Source organism: Eptesicus fuscus, chromosome 9 (assembly GCF_027574615.1).
Source record: "Eptesicus fuscus isolate TK198812 chromosome 9, DD_ASM_mEF_20220401, whole genome shotgun sequence".
Taxonomy (NCBI): domain Eukaryota; kingdom Metazoa; phylum Chordata; class Mammalia; order Chiroptera; family Vespertilionidae; genus Eptesicus; species Eptesicus fuscus.
In genome coordinates, this window is record NC_072481.1 from 92,196,423 (window position 1) to 92,205,726 (window position 9,304).

Sequence of the window (9,304 nt, forward strand, 5' to 3'; positions counted from 1 at the left end):
GTAGATTTGTGCAGGCACCACAGTCAAAGTATGGAACTTGTTTTGTTACCTCAAAAATCTCCCTCATGCTACTCCTTTATATTCAAACACACCACCCCCACCCACCCCAGTTCCTAACCCCTGACAACCACTAATCCGTTCTCCATCTCCATAATTTCATCTTTTGAAAGGTGAAATAAATGGGATCCTACAGTATGTAACCTTTTGAAATGGGCTTTTTTCCAGTCAGCATAATACCATTGAGATTAGTTCAAGTTGTTGCGGGTATCAGTAGTTGTGTTTTTTAATTTTATTTAGTATTTAGCTGTGTAAAGTCCAAGAAAGTAATGACAGGCTCCAGCTCCAGCTTATCTTTGGCTCCATCACCAACATGAAGGCAAAAGGTCAGCAAAGGGAACAGCCCCACAGGGCAATCTCTCTCTCAGGCCTCCTCTTTCTCAGCCTTTTCTCTTCCCCGGCACAAGCAGAGTGAGCACATCTATAGTCCCTTGAACTTCTGTTCTGATGCCCTCTGCCCAATGTGCCTTCACTCTCCAAAGCCCTAGCAGCAGCACAGGCAGTGTCTCCTGTGTCACCATCCTTCCATGTCTCTCTGAGGACAGGAAGAGTGACTAATTTGCCTATTATCCCATAGCCACTGGGATCGGCTGAATTAATGAATGGGTAATTAAAGAGAACGTAAAAGGTCACATAGAACAAAGTTCTAAACTGTTTCCTGAAAAGAACAGCCAACACTAAACTAACATAATATTTAAAAAAATGTCATGCCCTGGCCCATGTTGCTCAATGTTTAGATCATCCGCCTGCACAATGGAGGTTCTTGGGTTCGATTCCTGGTCAAGGGCAGGTACCTGGATTGCAGGTCTGATCCCCACCCCTGGTCTGGGCACGTGTAGGAGGCACCCAATTGATGTGCCTCTGTCACATCAATGTTTCTCTCTCTCTCCCCTCTATCTCTTTCTCTCCCCCTCCTCCTCCATCTCTCCCTTCCACTCAAAAAAATCAATGGAAAAAAATATTCTTGGGTGAGGATTAACAAAAAAAAAAAAAAAAAAAGTTGTACCATCCAACATCCCAAATTTCTTAATCTACAGAAATGAGTTGTTTCTCCCAATACCATCAAACACTCAAATCAGAGAGATTATTCATAAGTTAAGGAAGAAATAACAAATGACAAAAACATATTTTTTATGATCACTTTAATACCATTCATTAATGACCTTTACTGAAACAGAGGTGGCCTGAATACCTATCTCCATGTATTTTTATAAGTATTAATAACCAAGTACACTAAAAGGAAGTTGAAGCTGTTGTGGAGCAAAGGTGATTGAATAACCCCTGGAGTCCAGACCAAATTAAAATTTAGGGAGCCTTTATTAGCCAGCCGGCTGGCTGGCCGACTGCTCTGCCTTTCTCCATGCAGGGAGTCCAGAGAGCAGCAGCGACCCTTTGTGTAGGACCGCTTTTAAGCACATTTACCACATCCTGTTTTTGCAGAACAAGCAACCCAAGACAAAACAGTTTTCCCAAGTAACATCAGAGTCATGCCGTTGATGACCATGTTATTCACAGGGTCATCCTGTTCTTCAGAAAGCTGACAATGTTCTATGAAAGAAGGCCTATGTGCTGGGAAGGGGCCATGAGACCGTATCTCAAGGCCTGGCCTGGTGTCAGCACTGACAACTCTATCTGGGGCATAGTCCACGGCCTCTCTGGAAGCATGCTCAAAAATTCCCACTCTCGGTGGGGGGTGGCAATGGTAAGATATGTACACATATAATACCTTAATAAAAAAAATAATAAAAAACAAAATAAATAAATTTTTAAAAAAATTCCCACTCTCTAACAGAAGCAAAATACCAAATCTTTTCTAAGACTTTTAGCAACATTAAAAATAAAATAAAAACATATACTCCAAACCTTATATTAGTAATCACTTCTGTCCATAAATGGTCAATAAAAGTTCAGAGACAACTGACTGACTGTTTCGATTATATTTGGAGAATGAGAAAAACTGTGTCTCCTTGGAGCTTGATTACGGCTTGCAAGGTTGACCTTTGCACCCCTGAGAAAGGGTGCACTCCTAAGTCCGGGGAATGAGCACAGCTGCAAGATAAACAAAGGAGAGGGCATCACAACCACATCGCTGAACGATATCACATGCCTTCCGGTAACATTGTCCAAACTCTGGGCACGGAGAGCATTCAGGGCACAACCCCAGTCAGAACACAATTTCCTAAGAAAGGAATGACTACTTCATGTTAATGTGTTTTACTACATTCTAAAGATTTCCAGTTTTTCTTGGAATTTCTTCTTTTAAAACAAAATTAATTCACTTTCAGACTCAGAAAATAAACTGTTTATATGATTCAATAAGATCTAAAGTATGTTCCGGTATATTCAGACATATGCACACAAAATAAAACCATGTCCCTGTAAACAAAAAAAGCTAATGTAAACTAAGATGAAGTAGTACCAATATATTTTTGCAATCAATATACATCAGACAGCTGCCAGTTAGTGGTAGAAATGAGGCACAATCTTATGACCAGCACAGGCAGCCTCCGAATATGGAAAAGGGCAGTGCCGTAGACCTGGAAGTCTTACTAACACACGGAATAATGGCTGTCTTCTCCCAAACCCACCCAAGGGCTGGCAACAGAAATTTTAAATCCCTCAAAGCTAAGACAGAGTCTCAACAAAGCTATCTTTTGGGGGGTTATCTTGGTAAAGCCAGGAAACACCCGCACTGGATTCCCACCTCGGAGCCACCTGGAGACAGAAGGAGACAGGGTTGTGCCCTGGTGGCGGGTGGAGAGCTGACTGGGGACAGAGGAGTGATTCTCCGTACAGGCTCTGAGGTGGGCTGCGAGGGAGCTACTGGGGGCCACATTCTGGGGTTCCCCAGAACTTTAAAACAACATTCTGGCCCTAGCTGATTTGGCTCAATGGATAGAGCATTGGCCTGCAGACTGAAGGTCCTGGGTTCAATTCTGGCAAAGGGCACATGCCTGGGTTTCGGGCTCAATCCCCAGTAGGGGGCGTGCAGGAGGCAGCCAATCAATGATTCTCTCTCATCATTGATGTTTCTATCTCTCTCTCCCTTCCCTTCCTCTCTAAAATCAATAAAATATATCAAAAAAAACATTTTATTCCTTAAGTCAATAAATAATATAAGTAATTTGTTAAATACGAAAGAAAAATACTAGGTAGTCAAGTCACTTGAGAAAATTAGACACTTAGCTTTTCAAAACGCCAAGAAAATCCATTCACTCACTGATTGTAAAAGCATCGCCTCAGAACAGCAGGATTTCCAAGGCAAAGACACAATGTGAAACCACTCGTTTTCTAGCCCATGGCAGGAATTATGGTTCTGCATTCAGTCCCAAGGGGGGGGCCGGAGGGGGGAAGGTGGTAAAGGGGACCACCCACCTTGATGAGCGTCCCCAGAGCTTTCACTCCAAGGAAGCTCTGGCAGCATGCTATCTAACTTCCTGTCCCGCCCACCTGGAGTCCCTCCTCCGCTCCCTACTCCGGGGCCTTACCCACAGGCTACCTACAGGCTGTGGTGCTGAGCCTCCAGTATTGGGAGAGCCTCCTTCCTAAGACCCGCTGTCCAAAACTAAGTCCACAAAGTCACAGAAGCACCAACCACCCGCCACTGCAACCTCTACCTCAGTGCACAGTGTCACCTGGTGAACCCAATGAGAGATGATACACAGACCCTCCCCCCAGGAGCCAGGTGAGGGGCAGGGACGGCTCTACCTGGGCACCTGCCCTCCTTCCCTTCCGAAGCCTACTCTCACCTGACCTTTCCCTGCATTTAACTGGCTCCACGGCTTTCCTCCACCAGCGAAGAGCATTAGTCATAAACTGCAAATACTGCAGTTGCGTTACTAATACCACTTAACACCCTTTGCCTCACTTTTTTCATCTGTAAATGAAAATAATGTTCCTAAGGATAGAGACCATGAGGTCATGTCTACAGACTCCAACGTGCCTAATGCCAGACACACTGACACATCAGAGTGAGTGAATGAATGCATCTGAAGCCCCACTTCTAAGGAGCAAAGCTCAGTAAATACACTCTCCTGCTCCCGGCCCTCTCACAGGGAACAACCCTGGTGCACACCCCACAGCCACACCGCCATGTGCTCTGGGACCCGGAAGATTCAGCAGCCACTAAGATGCAGAATGGAAAGCAGGCCCACCTGGAAGGACGTGGGAACACAGACGAGGCTCAGGTCCTCCTGCTTCACTCTTTCAGCTGTGGAGAGAGAAACCATGGCGGTGGGTCTTCACTCTCTCACTTCACTTTTCTTGTCTTGGACACGTTTGCTCAAATCCAACAGAAAAGGAAAGTCTGCCTTTCATACCATGTCCCCCCCCCCCCCCCCCCCCTTTTTGACAAAGTTGACGAACATACCGCACACATCACAAGACGGGGACAGCAGAAAGCCTAAGGCAGTAAGTACTAACTATGGAAGAGCAACGCCAGAGTCTGCTATTATGTGCCCGGCAATAGTCAAGGAACTGTGTACCTGTGAACTCTTTTAATCCTAAAGGTCAGTTATAACCCAAAGGAAAGGTACAATTAGTACCTCCATTTTACAGAAGAGGAAACTGAGGCACAGAGAGGTAGAGTATCTGGGTAGTTACACAGCTAACAAGGGGCAGAACTGGAATATGACCCCTGGCAGTCTAGCTTCAGTCTTAAATACTTCCCTATACTGCCTTTTACAGGGAAAAGCTAGAAGTCAATTTTCACATTTAATACAAAAAATATAATCATTTGTAGCCCCAGAGGGTTGTTAGAGTGGGTTTATTCATGCATTTGGGGATTGTACCTTTTAGGAAAACTTGATTTTTAAAAAAGTTTTTTAAAAAAACATTGTCTTGTTGAAATTTAAGTCATATATATATACTAGAGGCCCGGTGCACGAAATTCGTGCACGGAGGGGGGTTGTCCCTCAGCCCAGCCTGTACCCTCTCCAATCTGGGACCCCTCAAGGGATGTCCGACTGCCCGTTTAGGCCCGATCCCTGGGATCTGGCCTAAACGGGCAGTCGGACATCCCTCTCACAATCCAGGACTGCTGGCTCCCAACTGCTTGCCTGCCTGCCTTCCTGATTGCCCCTAACCGCTTCTGCCTGCCAGCCTGATCACCCCCTAACCACTCTGCTGCCAGCCTGTTTGCCCCCAACTTCCCTCCTCTGCTGGCCTGGTTACCCCTAACTGCCCTCTCCTGCAGGGTTGATCACCTCCAACCGCCCTCCCTTGCAGGCCTGGTCCTTCTCAACTGCCCTCCCTTGCAGGCCGGGTGCCTCCCAACTGCCGACTCCTGTTGGCCATCTTGTGGTGGCCATCTTGTGTCCACATGGGGGCAGGATCTTTGACCACATGGGGGCTGCTATATTGTGTGTTGCAGTGATGATCAATCTGCATAGTACTCTCTTATTAGATAGGATAGAGGCCTGGTACAGGGGTGGGGGTCAGCTGGTTTGCCCTGAAGGGTGTCCCTGATCAGGGTGGGGTTCCCTTGGGGCGTGGGGTGGCCTGAGCGAGGGGCCTGTGGTGGTTTGCAGGCGGGCCACGCCCGCTGGCAACACAAGCAGAGGCCCTGGTATCTGGAATTTATTTTCCTTCTACAATTGAAACTTTGTATCCTGGAGCGGAGCCAAGCCTGGGGCTCCCTCTGAGGCTGGCAGCCATTTGTGTTGGGGTTATCATTGAAACTTTGTTGCCTTAAGCGGGTGGGCCCGGCCAGGGTGTGGAGAAAGCTTTGCTTCCCCTGTTGCTGGCGGCAACCCTGGCCTGCTCTCTCAAGCTCCATTCTGCCGCCATTTGTTTGAATTTGTTTACCTTCTATAATTGAAACTTTGTAGCTTGAGTGGAGGCTTAGGCCTGCAATGGCTGGCAGAAAGCTTGGCTTCCTCTGTTACCTAGGAAACCTTGCTCTCTGTGGCTGTAGCCATCTTGGTTTGGGTTAATTTGCATACTCGCTCTGATTGGATGGTGGGCGTGGCTTGTGGGTGTGTTGGAGGTATGGTCAATTTGCATACTTGTCTATTATTAGATAGGATACTAGAGGCCCTGTGCATGAAATTCATGCACTGGAGTGTGTGTGGGGGGTCCCCTCAGCCTGGCCTGCGTCCTCTTGCAGTCTGGGACCCCTCGGGCCTAACCTGGCAGGTGGACATCCCTCTCACAGTCCCGAACTCCTCGCTCCTTACTGCCCACCTGCTCACTGCTCTTTAGCACTGCCACAGAGGCGGGGGAGGCTCCTGACACCACTGCTGCACTCACCAGCCATCAGCCCGGCTTCTGGCTGAGCAGTGCTCCCCTTGTGGGAGCGCACTGACCACCAAGGGGCAGCTCCTGCCTCCTGTGTCGAGCGTCTGCCCCATGGTGGTCAGTGTGCATCATAGTGACCGATCATTCTGGTTGTTCCGCTGTAATGGCGCTTAGGCTTTTAGTATATATATTGATTTCAGAGAGAAAGGGAGAGAGATAGAAACATCAATGATGAGAGAGAATCATTGATCGGCTGCTCTTGCATCCCCCAACTGGGAATTGAGCCTGCAACCTGGGCATGTGCCCTGACTGGGAATCAAACCATGATTTCCTGGTTCACAGGTCGACACTCTGCCACCATGCCACACTGGCCAGGATAAATTTCATCACTGGGTTGCATCTTGTGAAGTTTAGATGTCACTATTACAAAACCCACAGTTAATTCTTGAACTTAAAATCCTCCACACACTCAGTGCTAAGGCCCAAGGATGTACAAGGTTACAGCCCCTGTTCGGCCCATGAGGCAGCTTCCAGAAGCCAACACACCAGCACCACAGCCACTCCTTCAAGACAGAGTGGTGCTGGACTTTGTCTCCTGAGCACTTTGCCCTGGAACTAGAAGAGGCCAGCACTCTAGCAAGCCGCTCCTCTGGGCTTTGTTCTTACAAACAAAAGCAGGGCAGTAAAGCCTGTGGAGCAGCCACGGGGGCTGGGAATTCCTGCCCCTTCCTGAGCACAGACACCCTAATCAGAAAAGCCAGCACCTGCGGGAACCAGGCAGCAACTGCAGGGACCTCCCAGTCACTTCAGGGCAAGCCTGCACTGACCTTAATGTGTTTGCCTGAGGTTGTCTGAGGGTCAGAGAGCTTGCCTCAGGGTCCCTGAGACCACACACACACACACACACACACACACACACACACACACACGGATTAAAATTCTGTTGAGACCTCATCTAAGTTGGCTCCTCCCTCCCAGCTGAGCAGAGTAAACAAAGCTAGGGCAACCCCCAAAAGTGGCTGAAGAGATAGAAGGATCCCTCTCTAAGGGAAGAACAGAAACACTCCGATGACCTCAGGCAAGCAGTCCCTCTTCCCAGCTCCTTGTGGCTGGAAACCAACCAGGCACTTGCAAAACCTCTGCCCCCCACCTTTTTACCTCCCCACACCCACCCACAGGTTGAGAACCGCTGCTGTAGAGCCTAAGACCATCGGAAAACACAGATATTTACCTTATGATTCATAACAGTAGCAAAATTACAGTTATGAAGTAGCAACGAAAATAATTTTATGGTTGGGGGTTACCACAACATGAGGAACTGTATTAAAGGGTCGAGGCATTAAAAAGGTTGAGAACCACTGCTCTAAGGGATGGCAGGGTCTATCAGTCAGATTATCCAGCTAGTACTCATCAGGTGATTCCTGATGGGTTTAAGATTCCATTTTTGGGAGAGCCAAAACTGTAAGTCGCGGTTTGGTGATGTGGGGTTTAGCATATGCGACTCCATTTTTGGCCTGTTGTCTAATATTTAACACTCCCTCCATCCAAAGGCTTGGACTTCCAGATACCGTAAGAATAATTTTTAAGCTGACTTATAGCATGTAGACACAGCCCTTGTGGTAGGCCAGGTGTTCCCACCACTTTTCACACAGTAATTCTTTTTTTATTTATTTATTTATTTATTTATTTATTTATTTATTTATTTAATATATATTTTATTGATTTTTTTACAGAGAGGAAGGGAGAGGAATAGAGAGTTAGAAACATCAATGAGAGAGAAACATCCATCAGCTGCCTCCTGCACACCTCCTACTGGGGATGTGCCCGCAACCCAGGTACATGCCCTTGACCGGAATCGAACCTGGGACCCTTCAGTCCGCAGGCCGACGCTCTATCCACTGAGCCAAACCGGTCAGGGCTCAAACAGTAATTCTTTAACACAACCACAGAGAGGGTATGTTTTTTATTATTGCCAAGTGTCTGATGGGGAAACTGAGGCACAAATACCACCTCTCAAGCCTTGCACCTGTAAGTACAAATATTAACACCTCACAACTTCTGTGGACCAGGCATCTGGGCACGGTTGGGCGGGGTACCTCTGCCCCAAGGTCTCTGAAGCAGATGTATTTCAACTGAGGCTCCACTAGGGACAGATCCCCCACCCCCACCCCCACCCCTCCGCCACGAGGTCACTCCCCTGGTTTGTGTCAGGATGCAGGTTAGACGAAGGAGAGCTCTAGCTCCTGCCTGTTGGCCTGGGCACTCCCTCGGTTCTCTCCAATGGGGCCTCTGCATAGGGCAGCTCAAAACATGGGCACTTCCTCTCCCATTTCCACGGATATGACAGACAGACACACACAGACACACAGTTATCTCATCCACACCTGATGAGGTCCTTAGGGAATGGTGTCTAGCTTCACTCTCATTGTGCAGGTTGGGAGACTGGGGAGGCCCAGAGAGGCACAAAGGCTTCCCCAGGGCACAGAACTGATAAGAAAAAGGAGGTGTGAACTCAGCTTTCTCCTCCAAGCTGGAGACCTGGGACATTCCCAGGGAGCTGGTGGAGGGCTGTTAGGTATCGGTGTACAGGTATGGAGATGGGATGGTTGAGGAGGGTGAATGGTTAACAGCGAGAGGGGGCTTTGGGGGCTCTGATTGGAGGAAGGGGTCCAAGTCATGGAACCTTGAGAGGTAACCTCACTTCCTCGGTGACAGACCGCCCAACAGAGATGAGAAGTCTGGTAACCAGGGACCCACGTTCTAGCTCACTGGACTGGAGACCGTCAGGAGAGTAGGATGTTTCTCTGTTGCTTCCCAGCTTTCCAAGGCTCTGGGCAGAAGAAAGCCCAGAGTGAGAGGTGTTTCTGTTGCTGTAGACTTTGGCACAAACGCCACCGTGGATGCCTCTCACCCTCTGGCAAGAGGCAGCCTCAGGTAACTGAGGGCAGCCCAGAGCAGGCCCATCCAGACCAGACCCCAACTGGGACCCCACTTGGCCAGCCCAACACAC